Below are 25702 nucleotides of genomic sequence, written 5' to 3'. Positions count from 1 at the left end.
CTGTGACCTGGCATGTGAGCAATTTGCATGAATTTGGGATATACTAAAGTGCCATTGGATTTTATTTTTTTAACAAAGCAGGTGGTCATGTATGCTGATTTTTTTTTTAAACCGTATAACACACAGATTGTAATACTCCTCAGATTGTTTTTGCACATGAATCCCCAAAATAAATAAACTACCCTTGTTGATGCAGATGCAGACGCGCCATCCAAAAAAAGGCAAAAGATGTACCATTCCCATCAAAATTAGGAAATTGATTTTTTTTCTTCCAAAGAAAATGTGCATCTTAAATCTACGGTGTTCAAGCTACAGTGAGAAAAAGAACAATGTTGAGTGGCTTTTTGCAATAATACATGCACATTATGAAAATATTGTTCCCAAAGGAGGCTGTCTGCGATCCTAAAAAGTAGGTAAAGTAAATGCTTCAAAGCAAATGCATCCTTCAAAGTTGCTAATTATTTTATGAAAACCAAATGTACTTTTACAGATGGTGCAATTGTCAAGGGTGCAGTGACTCCTGTGGCTGAGTTTGTTTAAGAGATTTTAAAAACCATTATGAATTTGTGTCTGCCATGTCAGGTGTGCAATATGTGCAAACACTATGGCAAGGAGGGTATCTGCATGATCAGCCTATGTAATTGCCTAGCTCTGCGAATCTGCCTTTTTCAAACATTAACTTCCTCAAATCAAAACTTTGATCCCATATGACAGTATCTGAGTGCTGATGCTGTTTCAAACTACACACCATATTACTAAGCACTGGCGGATAGCATGCAGTGTCAGCCTTCACACTGAATGTCTTGGTTGATTTCCTACATGATATGCATGACAATTTTTTAGGTGACCGCTACTTATAAAACATTTTGAAATAAAGAGGTTTTTGAAGTTATTAATATCATGGCAAATGCGTTTGTTCCTTTTGTTTATATTAAGTACAAATAAACCACCCAAAAAAATCTTGGTACACATTCTCATACTCCTGGACATTACCCCAACAGCTCTTACCTATTGCCCATTAGCTCTTGCCAACGCAAAGGTTGAAAACCCCTTCTATTCTAAACCCAAGAATGTAAACAAAGTAGTCCTACATCACATTATGTGTTTTATATACATTCTCAAACTTGAAACCAACAGTGCATTACATTTAGAGTAGAATGATCCCTACAATAAGAATGTTACATATGAATCCAATGTATGCCTTTGTCTGATGCCACCACTTGTCAATGGTGTTCGAAAAACTCAAATGAAATGTACATTGTAAACCTTTTCTCTGATGCCACTAGCTAAAATAAAATGAAACACATATTTTACATTTCTGAATAGAATATTTGATGTTTATATTAAAAGATGATGCCGACAAGCAGTATTAATTAAATTGCTATCATGGAGATTATATATATTGATCTAGAAAACTCACTTAGATTTGATTTGATATGAATTGATGTTTGTGTGTAATGTGTATGAAAATGGTAGCGAGAAAATAGCCGGCAGGTTATTTTTACTTTTCTGTAGGCAAGATGGCTGGGTTTTCAATAAATACTGTAGGTGATTTTGCCAGCATAAAGTCAGGGGACAACCTTTACTTTTGATTCATCATTTTATATGAAACAGAATATTCCGATCAACAACAGTTTTTCTTGACCCATTGCCTGTCGGTCAGTTAGTCAGAGAAATAGGTCATGTCATTTAGGTGCTTGTACTTTTAACATTGATAGCACCTAAAATGACATGACATATTTCTCTGACCAACTTACCGACAGGCAATCCAACCCCCTCACTTTTGACATATTTACCCAGATATCCTAGCGATAATCCTGGCTCAGCTGGATGTGGATTCTCCCTCCGACTACTCGCCTGGTCTACCCTCTGGTCACGTAGATAAACACTTGCATAGATAAGCACATCAAACGGCCCTCAGCACTGCAGTCTATCTGCCTGCCAGCTCATCTCAGCCCATCATTGCCTGGTAATACATTGGAGGAAAATGCATAGTAATTTGAAAACAACAGGTGAGGACAAAGAGGGGAATGACAAGGCAGATCAGTTAGCCAAAATTGGAGCTGTGATGGGGGAATTCTTTCTTATTGAACACCTGCTTGGTGAAATACAGGTAGATGCAATAACACGCTCCAAAACTCCAAAGGCTGTTGAACAGCCTGTGGCACAATGGAGTTCGGATACTCCAGATCAGGACCTGATTAGAGCGCAAAAGGAAGTCCTGATTTTAGGCCTATTTTATAAACATTTGTTAGAAGCAGAACAAAACCCTCTGACTTAAGAGGACAGCCAAGGGAAAGAGGAGCTGAGAGTATTACTAAAAAACAAAAAGAGAATTATATTACAAGACGGGCTGATGATTAGAGAATCTGTGGCAGGCCAAATACAATGGGTAGTGCCCTACACCAGAGGGTATTTAGTATGTGCACAGTTTCAACCTGTGTCACCTACTCATAGAGCAGCATTGATGAAAACGGGTTTGGCACTCCCATGATCTGACTTGCAAATCGACTATGTAAGGCCTGTAAAAAGATCAGCAAGGGGAAACAGGTACATGCCGACAGTAACTTGTCTGATTTCCAAATGGGTGTAGTGCTTTCTGGCCCCGGAATGCAGTGAGCAAACGGCGGCCACATTGCTAGTAAATCATATTTTTTCAAGATTTGGTTTACCTCAAAGGATAGAGTCGGACCGTGGGAGTCATTTCACTACTGCATTAATGACAAAGATATGGCAAATTCTGGCCATGAAGACAAAACCACACATTTCGTACTGGCCACCCTCTTCAGGGGGATTGGAACGATGTAACAGGTCAATAGTGGATATGTTTAAGAAATGTGTAGCTTAAGCAGGATCTAGTTGGGATTTGCGGCTTCTATTGGTACTAAATTGGTACTAATGGCTATCAGGTTGATGCCTGCTAAATCAACAAATCACAGCCCCCATTAAATTTTGACAGGAAGAAGAAAATGGTGCTGCCACAACACTTACTTTACAAAACAAATGAACAAGTCCTTGTAATTTCGTCCACAATTCATGAATATGTGGAAGAGGTGAGGAAGCAATTACAACATGCATTTGCATTTGTGCAGCAGCATTTGGAAAAGGCAGCTGATGGTGCAAAAACATATTATGATAGGAAGGCAGCTGTGAAGGAATATGAAATAGGAGACCAGGTATATACATTTAATTTTGGGAAGAGGAAACACCCAAACTCTAAATTCCTTGCAGCATGGCACGGGTCATATAAAATTACAGACATAGTTTGACCTGTGGTCTACAGAATTGCTAAAAAAGGAGGGAGAATTTACAGTGGAACAGTTTGTCCATGTTAATTAGATCAAGCTGTTTCACCCGAAGCATGAAATCAAAAGGTTGGAGTGAGGTGAAGCTAACAGAGTAAAAAAACATAAAATTGCCAGAGCAAATTATTATGTGTAAGTAGTGCTCGTGCACAGAAGAACAAAGGAGCTTTTATCTAAAAATATAATGTACTAGTGAGGTAAATAATTGTGTACTTATTGAAGGAATGTTTTGGTTGCATGGCATGTATTTCAATAATATGTATTTGTGTGCATGATAAAATTTGATTTCAGATGCTCCAGTAGTAAATGAAATGAACAGTGTATTGTGCTTGATATTTAATGTGTCTTTTCTTTTTACTCTAGAAAAGTAATTGTTTTCCTCGTCAGCGCTGTACCCCTGGAGGATACCCCTGCAAGGAGTATGCTGGAAAGATCCATGGACCAAAGAAGGGGACGATGATGATCAAAAAATGATGTGAAGAGAATGACCAAAAAGATGTGGAGATGACGACCCCGGAGGAAGTCCCATGGAGTCTTGGACTGTTTTACTATTCCCGTCATTAACTCTTTTGCTCAGGAGGTATTTACAAAAATTCTTATTTCGTCACAAACTGATTTTTTAAAAATGTTTACTTGTTTTACATTTGAGTAAATGATGCTGATGTATTGGCTATATGTTTTCAAATGTTTTCCAAAAATGTTAACGATTGAATTTTTGGATCACCAATAAAAAAAATGAAAAAAAATTCAAAAGACTCAAGGTGGTGATCAATAGATACAAAACTCTCATAAAAAAAATTCCAAAAATAATTTTTCAAAAAATTTAAATATATAATTCAAAAGAGGATAAGAAAAACAGATCACCAATAAAGAAAAAAAATAAATGAGATCAAGATAAGAGTGATCAAAAGATAAAAATTAAAACAAGATTTAAAAAAATACAATGTTATGTTTGTTTTATTCTTTTTCTAAAATATTGCTGTTTGTTATTATGATTAAGAGTCATGATTATTTTACTGAAGGTGTGTACATAATTTTCTCATACCTTTGTTTTAATTTACGCATTATTTATTTTTGACTATGGAAAATTCAGTTGGAAGCAGCACATGTGTTTTAGTCCTTTTTTCTTTTTTCATTTATTTTCGTTTTTACCTGCAATGATTCCGGGTGGTATCCCAGCAGTAAATAAAAGGAGGGAGTGTAGGAGGAATTGATGGGCCTCTGTGTTAAAGGGGCTTTGAATTAGAGGGGCGTATTAGTTTAGCATTCACATGTAGCTTATGTAGCTGTCATGTAAGTCTCAGACAGAAGTGCAGACATAAGCAAGGCATACGTTGCGAATGCAACCAGTGTGCACATGATGGAAATTAGACAGAGTTCAGAAAAATGCAAAACACATGCTTAAAATTGTTTTATTTCAGGATATTTCAATTGACTGAATTGCACTGAACCTAATTACTAATATACAATAACGTAATTAATCCACCCCAGTAACAGGTCTCATGTCCTTAACATTTAGTGCAAATAAGTCTATATGGAAATAACATGAATCCAAATTTGAAATGCATGAGGCTCTGTTTCAATGGAAAAATAAATTTGCAAGCTAGATTTATGCCGGGTGATGAGAATATGAAATTCCACTCTGCTGAAAAGAACCATTGTGGAGTCAGGAAGCGAAGGAAGCGATGTAACATTTGATGTTTAGCAATTCAGTTATTTCAATGGGTAAAATACACTGAGCAGATTGGGTGATGTGGGTGGATGTAGATGGGAGGTATTTTCTTTGAGTGGCAGGAAGGAGTAATAAAAGGACTGGAGTGGGTGTAGCAGGGTCAGACATTCTCAAATGCTGGGCGGAGATGAGCTGGCAGACAGTCTCCAGTGCTAAGGGCTGTTTGCTGTGCTATCTATGCGAGTGTTTATGTGAACACAGTGCAGACCAGGCGAGCAGAATGAGTGAGAACCCATGTCCAGCTGAGCCAGGAATATAGCCAGCATATCTGGGTAAATATATGTCAAAAGTGAGTGGGTTGGATTGCCTGTCATCAGTTAGTGAGAGAAATAGGTCATGTCATTTTAGGTGCTGTCAATGTTAAAAGTACATGCAATTTAGAATTTACATGAATGCCTTTGTGGCTTTGTTCCTTTTTCTAAAAGTAAAATTCTTGCCAAGTTCTTCACTTTCAAGGTCGGATTGGTGAGACTGGTCACAACTCATTCTATTTTTGAAATGTGCCATTGCTCATTGTAATGCACTCACACTGAAAAATCTGTCCTATGCCTAGTTGCTGCCATGTGTAATTGCTAAGTTTATGTGTTATGATAAAACCACACATAACACAATTACTTTGTGTTCTGGTGCATTTTTGTGACAGTTGGACATTTTATTTGAAGAGCACAGTGAGTCAACTGCGCGATAATAATTGTTTCCAAGTGAAGTATCTTCTGTGAATTCTCTAGCTAGAAAGTGAACGAGTATTTCAATTTGCCTGTTTATAATTGTGAAGATCAGCCAAAAGGGCATATTGGTGGTGTCCTACATAAGGTCAGTCAAGGAAATCTAAACAGTTGGTCAAGGTGTACTAAATCCAGTAGTTTGTTATAGGATGTAACCCTGGGAAAAACAGCTGCTAGGCAATATTCAGAAGTTACTCACAAATGTAGAAAAAAAAACAATTACCACAAAAGAAATTACCACCATAAAATACCACTCTTTACCACCATAATAAAATACCACAAAGTTAGATATAACCACAAAATATATCCCACAGTTATCTGTTAAATGCACATTGGAAATATGGAGACAGAACAGCAAGTGAGAAGAAAGAGGAAGGGGATAAATTGTATTTTGGTTTGGAAGCAGTTATGTGTGGATATTCATATTTTGCATTTGTAGTGCATTTGTGTTTGGAGTGTTGCTTACCACAGTGAGCTATGTAATCATTGCTTGTGAAGGTCATTTTAGAGTTAGAAGTCAGATAGTATTATTGTATGAAATAAGTGAACATAACGATTTGGCATCCTGGGATTTGTATAGAAGATGGGAGCTAGAGAGATCTATGAAGGTGAACAGATTATATATATATATATATATATATATATATTCAGTAAAAAGAAAGTTGTTAAAAAGGGACGTTATGGTCAAGTTGCGCTACTAGAAACCTATGAAATTCAGTAAAAAAAACTTTGTTAAAGGGATGTTATGGTTCAAAGTGAAATTCGCTTAGCAACCATAACTCACGCCACGACTGTGCATTGCTAAGACTAACACCAAGGACATCACTGATGACATCACATGTCTGACTCACTCTTGTTTCCTTTAGTGATATATCTTGGCCAGTAATAGTTAGGAACAAAAAATTCAAAAAGTACTTATATTTTAATATGTTCTTACAATAATTAATTTAGGGTCCACTCATCGCATTTGAAACATATACATAAGAGAAAATACACACTTGAAAAACAGAAATGCTTCCTGTGTATGAAAGCAATCAGTAAGGGTATCAAAACTTTATTGTTCTGCTGTTTTTTTATTACTGTACTTTCTCTGGATATGCTCATATTTGTATTCGCATTACTTTCTTTAGGGTGCAGTCACATCATGTGATAGTTATACATAGGGAAGTAGCAGGTTTGAAGCAGAGCAATGATTTCTTTGCATAAAGATAATCAATTAGGTTATGAACACTTTCTGGTTGTACTGCTGCTTTTTTGTGTACTTCACTTTTCCTTTATATACTCATATTTGTATGTGTTGTTCTGTCTTTGTGTTTTGTATGTATTAATGAAATTATGTAGTAAGTGGGTTTTATTAGCTACTTATTACATGTTGCACAGAACGTAAAACTCTAATAAGAAAGCATTTATCATTTCACTATTCACCATGAGAAGATTATGAATATTGCACCTCCATCATGTATGCTGCACACAATGCTTATGTTTATACATGAGTAGCTTACTATACTGTAAAGAACTTCATATTAGAATGCTATTTATATTAATGCACTGCTTAATGCACTACATAGCTCATGATATCTATTCTAATGATCCTTGACACTTTGTCAACATTATAATAAGAATCCCTTGTACAGACTTTTCATGAAAAGTAAATGCAAATGTGATGTCATCAATGACATTTGTGATGTTATCTTTGATGTCCTGGGTGTTAGTCTTAGCAATGCACGGTGGTGGTCCGAGTTATGGTTGCTTATCTTACCATAACTACCGAATTTCAGGGTTTTTTCGGTTTTACTTTGAACCATAACATCGTTTTAACAAAGTTTTTTTACTGAATTTAATAGGTTTTTAATAGCGCAACTTACCCATAACCTCCCTTTATCAAATTTTATTTTACTAAATATACATATTCACAGTGTGCATTTCATAGATGTTCATTAGGATTCCCTTACTTTATATACATGTAATATAGACCATAATGAACCCCCAGCTTGTCATTTTGATGTCCGTGGACTGTGCATACGTCCGCGGACCACATCAACACTACCCAAAAACTCAGGGGGTATCTTAAATTGTTCTATCATGCCATATAAACACTGAACAAGTTCAAAAAACAGCACATAAACACATTATACGTAATAATAAATAAGAAGTGCAACCTATGTATGTAACACATCAACCATCCATTTAAGTAGCATATGTACTAAAATGGAATATACCAAAACAAAAAAAAAATGCTTACAACAGAATTACCTCACAGAAACTGCACAGCTAGGAGCAACAGCAGACCAACACAACAGTAAGACGCAACTTACCAGAAACTAGTAAGTAAACTTCATTTTTCTTATATATTTCTAAACTTTCTGTATTAGGTACACTAAAAGTAATATATATATATATATTTTTTTTTTTGTTTTTTTTTGTTTTTGTTTTTTTTTTTGTTTTTTTACACAGAAATGTCAAGTACTTTGGAATGGCTTGAAGAAAATTTCCCACATGAGACACGTCTCTATTAAAGTAAATTAATAATAATTACTTTATGTGTACTTAACATATATATTTTTTTAACAGACCATACACATATTATACAAATAATAGAGCAAAAGAGACATTAGAAAATACTCTGCAGCACATGGAACAAAAAATGGATATACTTATGGAAATTTTCAATCTTTTAAAACATTTTGTGGAGACCCACATAAAAGAAAAAAAGAAATATCATTGTCCCACATGTACCTGTTATCCCCTCTCCATGTCCCAGTCAACTATTCCCAAACCCTCACCACCAAGAAAAACGTGACGAGACTTCCATCCCTTCATCCCCTCCCATTCATCCTCTCCAAACCCCTAATTCCCCTGTATTTGTGTCAGTTTCTGCTTCCCCGTCTCTTTCATAAATGTTATATCTGTATATAATAAGAGAAAATATTATGTGTGGTTTAATTCAGTCCTTTGTGTTTTTTATTTTTTTAAAAAGGCAGTTAAGGTGTCCGCGGACAGCGCGGGTGTCCGTATCGTCCCCAATTAACCAAAATGGGGGTGTCCTGAGGACACTATACATGTCCATACTGTCCGCAGGCAGGATAAAACTGTTCTTAGAACTCACTCGGTGTCCAAAATGTCCACAATTAACCAAAATGGAGGTGTCCGAAGGACACTATACCTGTCCGTACTGTCCGCAATCCTAGTGTGTCGTGTGTAAAAAACCAAAAAAATATAAAACAAAAACCCCAAAAGAGGCTCTTTTCAGAGCCACCTTTCACAGTTTAAAAATAGAAGTGGCAAATGGAGCAGGGACATGTGCATTTTTTAGAAATCATAACCATTGCACTTTTATCTGGGAGGAAGTGGTGGCTCTAAAAAGAGCCTTTTGGCGGCGTTTGTGTTTGAAAAACTTCAAATGGTCAACACCTACTGTGAAATGGATGGCTGTAATTCCAAAAAAGGTTGAAATGCATCTTGTACATTTCTCAGAAAAATCTGATTGCCAGCATAAGATGGACTACATTCCGGAGAAAAACATATGTACTACGAAACATAATATTTTCAAAAATCTGAGCATGGTGAATTTAAATTTAAATAGTGTGCCCCATTTCCCCTTTAAGGTTGGCTCCGAAAAGAGCGTTTTTTGTGGTTTTTTTTGCAGATGCTTGGCAGACACCTGTTATTTTATATTATTTTCTTTTTATTTTCTTACTTTACTCCTAAAATCTTCACATAACCTTCTCCAAAGCAACCCTTACATTCCAGAACAGCATGGCATTTCCCATAAAAGATTAAGAAATGCCATCTTCTTTAAAATAAACAGCATTACTGGAATCAATATTCTCATTATTAGAGAAGAACATACCAGCTCTAAGCATGAAAGCACACATGACTTGGTTGATTGCACACCTAGAAATGTTTTGCTAAGGACAAAAAACAGAACTATTGTCCCATATTGCCCTAGGTACTAATCTAGAAAAAATAAGTTTGGCCTTTGGAAGGATGTTCATTACTGCTTGAACCAAGTGTTCCAAATCTGCCAACAAAGTAGAGGAACTGACATAGCCCAGATGGAAAGTACCACGGTACAAAACTACCACATGGGGACTGTTCATCCTACCCATATCTTCAAAAACTTGTACAATTTCCTGTAAATTGCAATTAGGCACAGTGCTCCACACCAACACCACTCCTTTAACATCAAAATTGTTTGCCAAATGCCTGCATTGAGCATACTGCTGTAAACCATGCACAAACATCTCCAAGCACCAACTCCCTGACTTTCTCCACCTCTGCCATCTTCACTACACACAGGGCATCATTACATGGATGGTGGTAAGGGATTACCGGCACCGGTAAGGGCACCAGTGCCAGTAATCCCTTACCACCCTACTACGAGGTCCCTTTGCGGGTCCCTTTCTGGTTTTACCAGCCGTTACGGGCGGGACCCGCAAAGGGACCTTGGAGGCAATTATGGCACCGCAATTTGCGGTACCGTAATTGCCGCCTTCCCCATTCCCATTGAGCCCTATGGGGGCTCAAATGGGAATGGGGAAGGGCCAATGGTGAATGGGGAATTACGGCCCTGTCAACCTTGGAATGGGGTGGTGATTCTGCCATTCACTATGGCGGGATCAGTAAATTACCGGCGGCAACCATGGCGCTAATAGCGCCATGGTTACCGCCTTCCATGTAATGAGGCCCACAGTCTCTTTCAACACAAATCCATAACCTCAACACCTGATTGGGTAATCCCTACAGTCCCCTTTCCATGCTGGATTTGCTGGAAACCCGCGGATATGGCACGCCCTGTCTGCAGACAGCTGCGGTGTCCATGGACCACGTAACTCTTAGACAGCCCTTCTACCCCTTCCACTTCACTCTGTGCCATTCCCTCATCGGATACAGCTAAGCAGTCACACAACCATCCACCAATCACATCCAAGACCTCTACGTCTAACTCCATCAGAGTTCAGCACTTCAAATGTACTGTTGATCACTCCGAGTACAAGTCTCATATCATTGGAAAACACCTACTACAAAAACTCCAAGATTTCTACTTGCAGCTGCATGCATATCCACATGCATGAATACAAACCACAGGTATGCATATTTTATGCAAAGTACATGTACAACTCTTATAAAAACAGTAACTACCACTTAACCTGTATAACCTATAATATGAACTTACTATTATTTTTCCCATCTACTATAATCAACTGTCAATTCCAAACCTGTCTGCTATCTAAATTCTTTTTTTAATTGCATTTTTATTTATTTATTTTTTACACACACAACTATCTTACATATTGTAAGTAAAATATAAATGTTGCAACATAATAAATGCAGTAGCCCTTATAGCCAGTTAAAATGTTTGATTCTATGGGTGTGACCTATGGGTGTGATATGCTGCGGGGGTTGTGGCCAGGGCCTAGAGTCTTGGGTGCATAGTCAAAGGAAACTGCATGCACACACTATGTTCAGTTAGAAAACAAGAATACTACTACAAAAACATAGAAATCAGTGTCTGAATTAACATCAGTGCTATAAGCACACAAAATGACTAACTTATTTCTTTTACAATTGCAGTGAAGACCACTCACCTGAAGAGCAGCAGCATCTGAAGTACAAACAACAACTAAGAAGAAACCTTTCCAAACAAAAAAGTAAGTACAATACTACCATAATATTCTAACTGGTTAATTCGTGGAATTTGTACACTGGAAAACGGAGATTTGTGCACCATTCTGCCCACAAATCCTCATTTGTTAAACCAAGATTTGCAGGCAGAATGGTGCACAAATCCCTGTTTTTCAGCGCACAAATTACATAACTCAGTCCCTAGAATGTTTGTATTGCAGAACAAAGAATCGTTTTAATTCTATACCATTAGATTTAGTATTGGTGCGTTTCCTCACCACTAGCTTACTTTCTACTGTCATCCAAACCCAAGTATACTAACATACAAATACAAGAATATCCTTCCAAACTATTTGTAGCTGCCCAATGCACAATCACACACCATCACATACATCCTTACCATCATACTCAGACACTCATGCACACAGCACACATACATTGCAGAACAGCCCAAATTATACCCTCTTTTTTTCAACAGACCCCAAAGAATGCCTACCAAAAATCATGTCAGTAGAAAGCAGAAGTAGAGCAAATGAAAATAAAAGTGTCCAAAATAAGCATCCATCTCTAGCAGATTTTGTACAAAAAGTTCAAACAAAAGATCTAATAGAGTCATTAAGCAAAACCAAACAAGCTTCCAGTACAAAAACTTTGCCTCCTCTTTCAAAATGTAAAACAAAACACAAAGTGATTAACAAGAATTCAGCTACCACTATTGATAACACTGCTCCTATAATCTTGATGTAGTGGCAAGTAACATACCAAAAATAGTATTTTACAAACAATGTTTGCCACATAGTCCTTCAGAATCTTATAAAAACAGGAGAGAAATCATGTACAACCCTTAAAACCTACAGTAGAAAATTTATCTTAGAAACGCTCATAGACAGTGCAATCCTTCTCAAATGGAAGTTATTAATTTTAGTGTTAAACAGAATGAAACCACTAACAAAACTAAATTACAAAAAAGACTTCTCAATAAATGTAATATCAACAAAAATAACTTCTTAAATATCTGTGGAGGTGAATGGAGTCACACCATGAGCACAGAACGATATTTCAATGAAGAAGCATACAAACAAAATCAAACAAACACAATTGCCATACATAGCAATGGACGAGGATATGACAAACTTAATACCATTATGGAACAAGAAACGCTGCTCACAAAAATATCGCCAGAAAACTTAGTATCACCTCTCCATCAGACTGAACCAAAATGTCCAGTAGACAAATGGCCGTGCACATCAATGTCTAACATTGACAAAACATCTTTCAAATCTTTATGCCAGTTCCTCAATCAATATGTAAAAGGCAAAGACAAATTCAAAATAAAATTTCTACAAAATATGGATACCTGTCGAGTGCGCAAACACACAGGACTACAAGGACATTCATTAGCCTGCATTTCAGGACCTACTTGCAAAAGCACCTTCATCATATCAAAATGATATCAACACATCATTCCACTATAAGAAATCTAGTCCATAAACTGTACTATGCTAAAAGTCCAGCTTTAGCATTAGACAATTTAAATAACAATATTCTACACGGTACGGCCAAAGACCTACTCGAAGAAATAGAGCATATCCAGAGAAAATATTTTGGAAGTGAAAGCCACTTACAATATGTAATAGCTTTACAACAGACTAGGAACAAGTCTACAAATGGCAACCTTCTACTACACACATGCAAAAAAGAAATACTAAAATTTAAAAGTAAATCTGCTAAAGTACCAAACCATGTGTGTTGCCGAAGAAATTTTTATAAAACTAGCACAAAAACTGTAGGCATAACATACAAAATAGAAGACACTGAAGATTCCAAATGGTTTGAATTAGCTCTCTACCTTATAGCAGAAAACAAATATGAAATACATGACCCCTTAATACTTTGGAGTTACTCCACTGCAAAACTTGACAACACCCAAACTCCTTCACGTGCTATCACAAATACCTTAGAACTATTCCCTCTACCAAAACCCTTGCAACAACTCAATTTATATGAGAGCATCATAATTCAAACAGTGCATCCATTTCAAGCAATAATGCACCTTCAACCAAAAATAGCAAAATTACCTCCCTCAGAATTAGTGAAAGGCATTTGTGGCAAAGTAGTTTATTTACAATTAGATCTGAAAGAAAATGTACACACTCTAGGAGTGCAACGTCCAATAGAGCAACCTTTAAATTGTCTTAGTAAATGGTGTACCTACAAAAGACAAAAGAAATTTAGCAACGACTCAGACTTAAATAGAGTTAGACAAGCCTTGCAATATCTAAAAAAGACAACAATGAATGCTACAAAGAAATGAATATTGAAGAAAACCTGAGGGAAATGACTGAAATAATTCAAGAGTCACCAGAAACTGGTCAATTTGAACTTCTAGATCCTGCTACAGTATCCAATATTTTAGACCATTATACAATTCATCCATTACACTCTAAAGACACCATATATGATGCACTAGAAACGTACCAAATGCGACAATCCAAAGGATCACCAATCAGCATATGGAAAAAAGTATAGAAGCACTTGCTTTTCCTCTACTCTTTCCCACTAGGAAAGGAGGAAGGTCAGATGATAGACCCACTCAGATAACAGCATCAGAATACTGCTCGTTACGAATGTATTCTGAAGATCCACATTTTGTCTAAATCTGGGAATACATATTCCGCCTACTCTTTGAAAGTGAACTAGCAACTCCATGCTATGCAGTTGCACACACATTGAAATCAGGGACCCACTTTCAAAATATGTCAGCTACGCAATTACTACAAAAAGTGCAAGAAAAAGATGAGGTTTTACAATCAAGAATTACAAATCTGTTAGCAAACATGCGTGGTACTAAAGAGTACGGATTCCGACGTCACGGAGATGTACGTTGTATAAGAAACCTTGGCCCACCCACTTGGTTTGTTACATTAAGTTGTGCAGAATATGCATGTGAAGATTTACATGACTTCCTACGCATATCAAACAAAAACAAAACAAACATAGATATACTAACATCTGGAGAAGTTTGCTCTCTAGGTCCTGTTAATGTGTCAAGCTATTTCCATCATCGCTTCATTGCTATGCTACACTTTATTTGTAATAAAACTGTTCCTCCCCTCAGAGAAGTGCAACATTTCTTTTGGAGAAAAGAATACCAAGCAAGAGGAGCACCACATATCCACATGCTTTTATGGATTAAAGATGCTCCTAAATTTGGTCAAGACAGTGATGCTACTGTTTTACAGTTTATCGAAAAATATGTCACTTGTGAAATTCCATCAGAAACAACAAATAGTGATCTTCATGCACAAATTTTACAATTTCAAAGACAAATGTAGGAAATATTGTTGTCGGAAAAAAAAAAAAAAAAGGGAAATACTACACCAAATGCCACTTTGGTTTCCCTAGACCAGTTACAGCAACAGGCCAAGTAAACAACCTCATGCCTTCAGTTAGACCTAGTGTTAAAGGTAAATCACCTAAGAACACATATTACATGAAAAGAATAGAAGAAGCAAAATATCTCAATGAGTACAATGCAATCATTGCCCTCCATTGGAATGCAAACATAGATGTGCAGTACATTGCAGACAATTCCACTGCAGTTGCACAATATGTTACAGCCTACTTAACCAAAGCAGAAAAAGCAGAGCTTCAAGACCTCTGGGATGATCTATCATCAGACAAAACACTGTCTCAGAAATTGTACAGCTTAGGCATAAAAACGCTCTCGCATAGAGAATGTGGCTGCTATAAAGCTGCAGATCGTTTAACCGGTAATTCTTTGTATGGAAAATCTGAAAATATAGTATGGCTAAGTCTTGGTCCTGTTAAGTCTAGAAAAAGAGTTCTCAAATCATACGACGACATAGAAACACTAGTCAAAAATGATCCCAACAGCAAAGACATTTTGAAAAACAATTTAATAGACACATACTATCCAAACAGGAGTACCATTTTAGAAACCATGTGTCTATACCACATAGTCCAAAACTTCACATACAAAAATAATATAAAACCAGATGGAAATAAAGGTAGATACAGAGTGACAAATTGTGAAGGCAGCTTAGTGAAACTTACCAAACGAAGCGTAATTAATCATATCAAATTGTGATTAAAAACTCCTCAACATAAAGAACTATATTACATGTCCCTGCTACAAGTTTTTAAGCCATGGAGAAAAGAAGAAGAGTTACTAGTGTTCTGCTCAATTTATGCTTAGTTCAAAATGGTGCGGAGCACAATGCATTCTGGGAGTGCTCGCAGCCATGTTGGATATTTACTTCACTCCGCAGTGAAAGGCTGCACACATTTTGCTGAAGTGTTAGATTCACAGTGCTGAGACAAACATGTTTTTTCAAACTTGGTATGCAGTCAAGGCCATTTCTGCTGGGAAAAGCCAACGTTGTTATGACTTGCTACTGTTCTCCGTGGAGCCTATTTTTTCTGAGTTTTAGAGCAGGGAGGCCCTGCATTCCTTGGGGGGGGAGCTCTCGATTGACCCAGCTGACAACCGACGGCTGTCTCTCAACTGCGCAGGTGCAATTCCAGAAGATTTGAGAATTATTTCCTTTTTTTGGATTGCCTATATAGGCGGAAACCTGGAGGGGTCAGGTGAGACTTCAGCCAGAGAAGGACGCTCCTTCTGGCCTTCCTGTGAGCTGTAGCACTCTCTTCCTGGCTGTCCCCCGGAGTCTTCCAGCCGATTATGGACCAGATGAGGACAAAATTTACGCTCACGGTGATGTATTTCTTTTGTTTTCTTTACTTATGGCCATGTTAGTTTTATGAGTTATTTCTATGTACCTGTAAGCTTTGAATAAATAGCCGTAAAGAGCTGATTATCTTCTAAAGGGTGCGTGGCTGTGAATTACTGTATCTGTCTGTTTTTGGGTCAAAGTATTTGCTCTAATTGCATTGGTGATTTATGGTAGTTCTGTGCACTTTTCAGAGGAGAGCAATACAACTAGATATCTATGACTCCTATGAAGAGGCTTTCAAAGCAAATGAAAGCACTATAACCGATGTAAAGTTTCCACAGTACACTATAACCGATGTAAAGTTTCCACAGTACAAAACAATGTTGCACAATGAACAGCAACACGAAGAAGAACTCCAGGCCCAACTAGATAAAGACACTCCCAACAGTAGTCAACCTTCTATAACAGGAAGCCAAGAACCACTGGGACACCCACTAATAGCAAATGAGGCAGAATTAGCTATGGCAGAGTAGAAAATACCATGTGTCACTATGAAGAAGATACAGAAGACTTAACTGTACTGCAATCAGAAATGAACAATGAGCAGCGTAGCATTTTTCAAGAAGTAACAAAAGAAATTGCACATGGTGTACAACATGAAAATAAAGAATGTACCTGCAAAAATTACAAGCCTATACTACTACATGTCAGTGGTGTGGTCATGTTTCCTGCCCCTCATGTCCCCAGCCCTCCAAGATGTCAGGCTGGAGCCAGCCCACAATCACCTACAGGGCCCTCAAGGGCCTCTCCATCCCTCCAAAGACCCACTTGGAGTCAGACTTGGCGCTTGTGGCACCAGACTCACTCACTCCCATAGGATAACATTGGGGATTGTACTTGTAGTGCATTGATGGGGACAAGAGGGATGCCCCCACATATTTCGGTTCCCAGAACTGCATGTACAGTCTAGTCTTTTGGGTGTGGTTCAGCCCAGAGACACCTGGGATACCCAGAGACTATTTAAGACACGCCCAGACTGAGAAACATGCTTTGTGTTTTCTGCACCTGCAGCGTGGCACTCACCGTATTCGGATCCAGTAGGCCTACATCTTTCTTCTGCGCTCAGCTCCTGCAAGAATAAAAACACCGTTAGGAACAGCCTTACCTTGCGGCGCTTCTGCCCATCATTCATCGCTCCTTCTCTTCTGGGGGCATCTTCGGCGGTGTCATTCCCATCCCGGCATTCTGCTTCCTAAGGAAAAGGGAAAAGAACAGAAAAAAGGCATTGGTGAGCATTCAGCAAATCTTTGCTTATTTTTAAGGACTGTACAAGCTTCAAATGCTTACCTGAATCCCAGCCGCTCTGGGGAACTCTGTCTCCGGAACTTCTCATCCATCTGCAAGAGACACTCCAGTTTAGCGTGGAAACATCTAGAAGCGCTGCATAACACGCTTACTCACCGCATTTCTTTTTCATAACCGGCATCCATGCTGAAAATGTCGCGGCACCTAAAAGACACAGAAAAATAACTCAGTTCAATACAAATACAAAAAGGGTCACATCGCGCATCGCGCTCTCACTCACCTTCATCGCTACTCATCTCAGCAGCACATCGCCATCATCTAAGGAAGAAAAGGAACGAAGTTAGAGAACTGTTCAAAAGACTCATTATACTTACCTGGCAGACTCTTGCCAGTGAAGTAACTAGGCAGCAACGAGCCCACATCAATCAACATGCCCCTGCGCTGAAAGCAGGACGGAGAGCACACTTTCCAAGAAAACAAGGTGAGCTGTGCATAAAAGGGAAGGGTTGGACCCTGGGGAAGAAGGGGTTCAAGCACACATAGACAATAGGGATTTAATCTCTACCAATCCTGTGTTTCAGGCCCAGTCTCCAGTCGAGTAGACTCCAGGGAAGGGTTTGAGGTCGTAAGAGGTCAGAACAGGCTGAGTGACATCCCCGTGGATACCAGGTGTGCGTTACAGGTGCAGCTTGTTCAGGCAAAACATTCTTAATCAGAATCATCAATAAGTTCCTTCAACAATTGACAAACTGTCATCTGTTGTAACTGCCCCCCACAGGTTTAGCTGCCGACAACATAGGCGATGTCACTTTACACTGATTACTACTCCTTCCAGTAGAACACCAAAACAAATTAGAATATTAAAAACTTCCTAGAGAAGCTGCAATTGAACTACGCAGATTGTTAATACAAAAGAAAATGATACGAATAGATGAAGTGAGCATGGTCTCCAACCTAATGTTGGCCTTAATTCACCTCAGATTACAAGAAGTACTCAAAATAAACTACACAGAGCTCTTTGGAGGAAAACACATCATTGTTTTCGGAGATCTTCTTCAATTGACACCAGTGAAAGTTGAACCTATTTTTAAAACCTTAGGACACAAACTCTGCCGTAAAACTGTTGGCACATAGGAAATGTCAACCCTGGCAACATTTCCAATACAGAAAATTAACAGAAAAAATACACCAGTCTGCAGACCTCACATGCGCCAACATTTTAAAAAGTATTAGAGTTGGTGTACTACCTCAAGAAGCACAATCAATATTAAAAACCCGGCACATCCATGCACTGTATGGCCATAATTCATGTGCTACTGATGTCATGGAAAAATTTGCACACAAAAATGTACCTTGTATGTCCTTGATGCCAACTCTTGCAAACTGTTCAAAATTCAATGAAAAAATGTTGAAAAAAGAAATGCAACCAATAATAGAAATTTGCTCCACAGACAAACTGGGCGTACATGGTATGACACTACCCATGTGTCAACAAGCCACAACAAGACTAAATACCTTAGAAAACTCCATCTCCAACACAGCTGGTTTTGTGAAAATATATAAAATTATCTTTAAACTGTAGAGTAATGCTTAAACGTAACCTTGACGTGGAGCAAGGACTAGTTAATGGAGCACTTGGTACAGTTGTTGGCTTTCAAACATACCCACGTGACAACATACAGTTTGTCAATATTCTCTTTGACAAACTATCAGAAGTAAAAAAGATGGGACACTCAGCTGCTCGATTCCTTCTTTTCAAAGAAATGTATGCACGCAGAGAGCAAGGTCTTACCATAGATAAAGCATTAATAGATATTTGGAACACAGTCTTTAAAGAAGGCATGAGCTACGTAGCACTATCACGCTTACGTACACTTGACGGTCTATTTCTCATCAACTTTGATGCAAGTAAAGTAAACGCTGATATTCCTTGCATTTCAGAATACAATAGACTACATTCACTGTATACCCCCATCTGAAAACCTATCCTGTTCCACAGTAAACAAAAAATGCTGTAAAAGAAAACTACTTCAAACAAAAATGCAACAGGATCTCACTGCAAATCCTACAAAGAGAGTAAAAGAAGCTAATACTTCATCAATCACTACAACCAAACAAGAATCTACTACTCAAAATAACTCGGGTACTTCTTCAAAGAAGCAACACACACTCCAAAGAAATGACTTGGGCACACAATTATCTGGTCCATTCAAATTTTCAAATATAATTGGTGTAAATTGCTACGCAGATGCAGCAATAAATATTCTATTCCAATTGCCACCAATTGTTGACAACATTTACCTACACAATACAGGCCAATTGTGTTTGCAATTATGAGTCCTTCATAGAAATGCAAGCACCAGTCCTGACAACACATCCAGTGTTCATGGAATAAGACAAGAATTGGACTACTGTGCTGGAATGGTGACATTCACAATAAACTCACACAAAGAGCCACAAGAAAGTCTAATGTACTTACTACAAGTACTGGAAAATAAAAACATACCTATAAATGAAATCTTCTAGATTTCATACATGTGGAAACATACATGCACTCTCTGCAACAATGTGACACAGGAACAAATCCCTAATGAACGCTTCGTGTATGTATCCATACCCAACGGTGAATCCGTTCCATTTCAGCAACTTGTACAAAATGCAAACCATGGCAGATTATGTACTACCTGCAATTCAGATAATCTCTCCACCTTACAAATGCAAACATATAGTAAATACATAATACTAATGCTTCTACGTTACAATGCAGATGGTACCAAAAACAACTGCAGGCTGACTCAATTCACACATGGTCAGGTATCCCTTGGGAAGAAAACCTTCACAACAATAGGTATAATCTACCACACAGGAGCCACAACCAATGCAGGTCACTAAACTGCACATATAAAAAAAATAAAAAAAATAAATAAAATTGTAGATGGTTCGATTGTAATGATAGTACCATTACTCTAAAGCAGAGATTACCAGCAAATCGTATAAACGCTTATTTAATATTCTTAAAAACAAAATTTTATAACTAATCTGTGCATAAACCTTAATACAACTTCAATTAGAAAACTATAAACAGTCTGAATACGCCAACAGGTATCTAACTGCCCCAAGATTCTGCAATAACCAAACAGATAAATCAATACCACTAAATTATATGGTGAAATAAACAGTTAGAATATGACAACAGGTATGAAACTGCCCCAAGATTCTGCAACATCCAAACAAATAAATCAAAACCACTAAAATATAACAAGAAATAAACAGTTAGCATACGCCAACAGTTATCTAAATGCCCCAAAAATCTGCAACAACCCAACAGATAGATGAGCAACTTGAGAATATAAATAAAAAACTATAACCAGTTACAATTCGACAACTGGTATCTAACAATCTGCAACAAGCCAACAGATAGAACATTAGCCAGAAACAACACGTAAACACTGAAAACAAAGAAAGAAATGTACTGTATCATAACAAAAAAAGTACACTAGTTTGTAAACTACTAAATATGAGGGTCAAAATAAGGCAGAAATGTCTATTATGCAGTGCAATAAGTCTTTATAAACTACCTACACTAACATTAACTTTTCTTTAATCACATAAATTGAAAAAAGAATATCTGCTCCAGTTACCCAAATCATGAAAAGAAAATATCCAATAACAAAAAATCCAACAGTAAGTATATTATAATACAACTCACAAATAATGCTCCATAACACAACCATTGAAGCAAACATCTAACCATACACCACAATACAAAATGTTTACTTCCATGGATATGCTATACTGCAGTGCTTGTTACCAAACTCTACAATCTTAATTACATGATGTAGCCAAAACTTCACATACAAACTATACAAAGCAGTACACAAACTGTAGATTTGCAAATATTTGATAGATGACCGTCGGCCAGGCACCCAAGACTCTAAGCCCTCGGCCTTCGGCCATGCACCCAAGACTCTAGGCCCTGACCACAACCACCGCAACATATCACACCCATAGATCACACCCATAGAATCCAACATTTTAACTGGCTACATGGGCTGCTGCATTTTTTATATCCGCGTACCGTGGTGGTAACCACGGACATAGCAGACACATCAGGGGCGGCTGTCACCTAAACAAATACAGCATTTGACCCATCTCATACTCCCCCCAACCTCTCCAAGCATTCTTACACACCAACACACTCCCCAAAGTTGTATTTCTCCCCGTTCGTCGCTGCGCTATCCGCGGATGTCCGCGGATCCAAGATGGCGGGTGCATCAAAACAATACGACGCACCTCACGCTTCATTCCAGCCAATCAGCGAACACGTTGCATGTCCGCTGAAATGATGCAAGCCGATTGACCAATCGGTGCCCTGTCTGCAGAGCAGACATAGATATCACAATTTTTTTGTAATCTACTTTTTGGTCATTTTAAAAAGAACTACTGGACGGATTTTCACCAAATTAACAAAAGTACACTTTGGGGGACCAAGCCGCTGCTCCTGCTACAAATTTGGTGAAAATCCATCCAGCCGTTTTGGGTGTAGGCGTGAGCAATGTTTTTTCCTCATTCAGTCTATGGGGAAAAAAAGACATTTTGGGCCCCCCCCACCCTCTGGACCAAAACTCAAAAAATTCAGAGTGGGCACTATACTTTTTTTGCAAAGTTTGGTGAGGATTCGTCCAGGGAGAGCGAAGTTATAAGCCGCCCAAAAAGTGGTCTTCCTATGGGATTAGCAATTTAACCATAACAACACTGCCACTACCGCCGTGGGGCATAAGAGAGAGAGAGAGAGAGAGAGAGAGAGAGAGAGAGAGAGAGAGAGAGAGAGAGAGAGAGACTGACTAGGTGGGCAAAGTATACCATATCTGTAGACTGCCTGGGAAAATATGTGGGGGTTATTTTTTTTTATACAGAAATGTCTTCCAGCAAGAATGTGCAAGAGATGGTTTCATGAGGAAGGGAGCTTTGTAGTTATTTGGCTGCACGTGAGAGGAAAAAGTGGCGTTTGGATCGGGTCACACATGAATGACAAGAGGCCATTATATCTTATTTGAAACGCGTTATGTTGGAGATCAGACTGTGCCCTAGAATCCTTGGCTGTAGAACTGAAATCTGTCATCGGGTGCCCATTACTACCACTTTTTTTCACACTTGCTGTAGAATCCTACTCATAAGCTGTAAGTCTTAAAAATGGTATATGTGGTATAGCCACTCTGGTGTGGGAGGCACGTTGTGCTCTCTCGGTCTAACCCAGAATGAGCTATGCCATAAATAGTTAAGCAGGTAGGGGAATTTTCAGAGCTCTCCAGCAATGAGAAATAAAACCTGTGAGGATTGTGAAGCACTGACCATGAACACATGCAAAACAAAAGCCCGCATTGGCGGCTCTAGTTTTAGGTTGGTGAAATAGTACCTTGTAACTTGGGTGAATTTCTGAACATTGGACTTTGAACATTATCAATTATAACATGGAGAATTTTCAGTCTGCAATAAAGCAGAGTTTGGACAAATGAAGCAGTCAAAATACGGAGCAGATTCAAATAATACATATAGTGGCAACACCAACGCTAAATTATATCATTAGCTTGTTACCATTACAAGTCCCTAAAGCATTAATAAAGAAAACAAAGGCAAAAGTGAAGCATTGTATCTTTGGGAGATTTAAGCCGACATTTAAAAAGGCAAAGCTGTACTCGGATACTGAAATGTAACTGAACGTTAGACAAATGAAGGCAGAGCAGTTTGTGAGCTACATTTGTTCTGTAAACAGTGTCTCTAGATGTCTGCATGCAGTGGTGCTGGTTGTAATGTGGGTAGGATCCTGATATCTTAATACTGTCACAGATGAATGATCAACAATAAACTCAAAACTAAGTATAAGATCTATGTACATTTTACTTTTATACAACACAATTGTTAACTGAAACACCACTGGTGGGTGCATCACTTTCCCTTGTGTTCAAATCGGCCTTCTATGTGGTTCAATCACACACAGGATCTGGCATTTTATAGTGTCCAAAAAAACTTCTTTTTTGGATTTGTCTCCTTCTTGGTACTGTGTCTTTATCAGCTGGGGTAGAGGTCATCTAGATCTCCAGCTTACCCCCTTTTCTGCTGGTCATTCCTCCCTCTCACCCTCCATCCAGTGCTTCTACTTTCTGTTCTGCTCCACAGTCTTTCTCTTCTTCCAATTAGACCTCTCCATCCTTCCTCGAGTCTAGTGCTCTGCTCAATCTTCTGCAAACACATCTCCAAACTCCCACAATCCCACTCTTGGAAACCTCCTTTAATATTCTCTTGTGGCTGATAACTGGCTCTGAATGTGAACCATGGGCAGCAACTGTGCGAGCGGCATGGGTGGGGCCTGTGAATCACCTGGAGCTATGCAGACTACAATTTACACATGTGAGGTGAATGCTGCAGTGGACTGATCCACACAATGCAGTTACTCTAGTAGATATTTTTTATGCCTTGTTTTAACTGCAAATTCTCACAATTTGGCATAGGAAGGGTTCACAAGCTGGCCATACATTCCAGTTTCTTGCTGCTGGACCTGGGTGAGAAACATGCATGGCTCATTGTGTCCCACAGTCATGTCCCCACATGCAGAAAACTTCGAATTATTTTTTCCCGACTACAAATCATTTTTCTCAGGGGCCCTTGTTTTGCTCTACCTATTTGAATACATGTAATGCATTTCATTAAACAAGGTGCATTTTGAATGAATATATATGATGCAGCTTAATGTTAAAAATAACAGGAAGACTGGTTTCTTTTCCCAACAAAATTCCCTAATGCAAGGAGAGCTTGCTTTTGCATTCATGTGTATGAAAAATATGCATATTTATAAAATATTTTAATATTTCGCAAGAAGATAATTGAATGCATGATAAATCATGTAGATGGAGTGAAACTTGTTGATGAGTTCATCATTTATTAAATGGTCATTAACAGTAAGAATTACAAAAGGCATGTGGTTTTCCCCTTTTATAAGCAACTTTAAAAGTGTTGCCTAGTCAGAACTTTAGTTAAACGTAGGATGCATTTATCTAGGGCTCACCTCTGAGGGAAAGGAATACAGAGGTCAGCTTACTGTAAACATGATCCCATCATTAATGAGTGGCTAACCCATTTACAGAGATGAATAGGCACAGATACATGTAATTGAACAAAAAGGCCTGGTTTTAAAATACATCCTAATACGAGCGAGAAATTGGGGTTTTATGAGAAGAGCAAAGTCAGAGTTCAGGATGCATAGCCTAGCAGTAGTGGCTACTTCAGAAGAACAGATCTACACATAAAACCCTGAACTTTAAATTAAGCAGAGCAAGGCCTCATCTATTAAATGTCTGTTTCATGAAACACATCCTATTCAAAGAATGCCTTTGTTTCCAGGATATATATTCAGCAGATGTCATTTGAGAGCAACACCTCCATGCAAGTCAAGCTGTTGAAATAAATGTTGTGTACGGCCTGAGAGAACTGAATGCATTTCAGTTGACAGAAAAACAAAATACATCATCCACCCCAACTTTTGAATACTTTGTTCAATTGAGACAACAATACAATATTTAAATTCAGCAAAGTGGCACTGATGACATGCATATAAATACGGTATGAATATTTTGCAATAGCTCTCATGCTCACAATTAGAGACTCCTGAAGGATATCTCTGAATTCAGAATTAAATTGCAATTCTGAATATAAAGGATTGAGCAATGGCACAGGACCATACGATAAATTATAAGGGAAAGACATTACACTCTAAATTTAACTCTTGATGAAATGCATCTGATGGCATTGCAAAATACACTGGGCCAATCCAAGCGAGTAAGAGGATACTGGTGGGTGCAAGTATGGAAAGAGAACCTACCACAGGCTCCAACCCAATCTGAAATTGCTGCACCAAGTGGCTGGCATTTTGTTGAGTATTAAAGTTCAGCACACAGTAAGTGGGAAGGGTTTTTGGGAATGTAGCATGGAAAGAGTCCACCCTACAGGAGAAAAGCAGATGTGGGTTCCCCCTAGTTATATCTGATTGAAATATTCCTTACAAGGGCCTTTTCCAGAGGGATCTCAATGCAAAACACTTTCCTAAAGCAGAGCCATATTGTCCAAGGTGGATTTGTGATCAGGGGGGCAAACAGAATGAAAGAGTTTTACCTGGCAGGGTGGCCTATCTGTATGAGAATGTCAGTGGATTTAGATGGATAGCTCACAAATTAGTCTTATTCCTGAATGCAGTTGAAAGCATTTTCGGAAACCTTGTTCACAAGCTATGCCACCAAAATAGCACTATACCTGTAAACT

General features: G+C 38.2%; 1 protein-coding gene across 2 annotated transcripts in view; it reads right to left on the bottom strand.

The window, feature by feature from the left end:
* The window catches only part of SNTG1 (syntrophin gamma 1), a 2735678-nt gene that overhangs the window by 2695067 nt on the left and 14909 nt on the right, over positions 1–25702 (bottom strand). The window lies entirely within an intron of this gene.

This window comes from Ambystoma mexicanum, chromosome 5q, assembly GCF_040938575.1.
Source record: "Ambystoma mexicanum isolate Mex_15411 chromosome 5q, UKY_AmexF1_1, whole genome shotgun sequence".
Classification (NCBI taxonomy): domain Eukaryota; kingdom Metazoa; phylum Chordata; class Amphibia; order Caudata; family Ambystomatidae; genus Ambystoma; species Ambystoma mexicanum.
The sequence above is the reverse complement of the archived record's forward strand: the minus strand, read 5'-3'. Positions and strand labels throughout refer to the sequence as shown.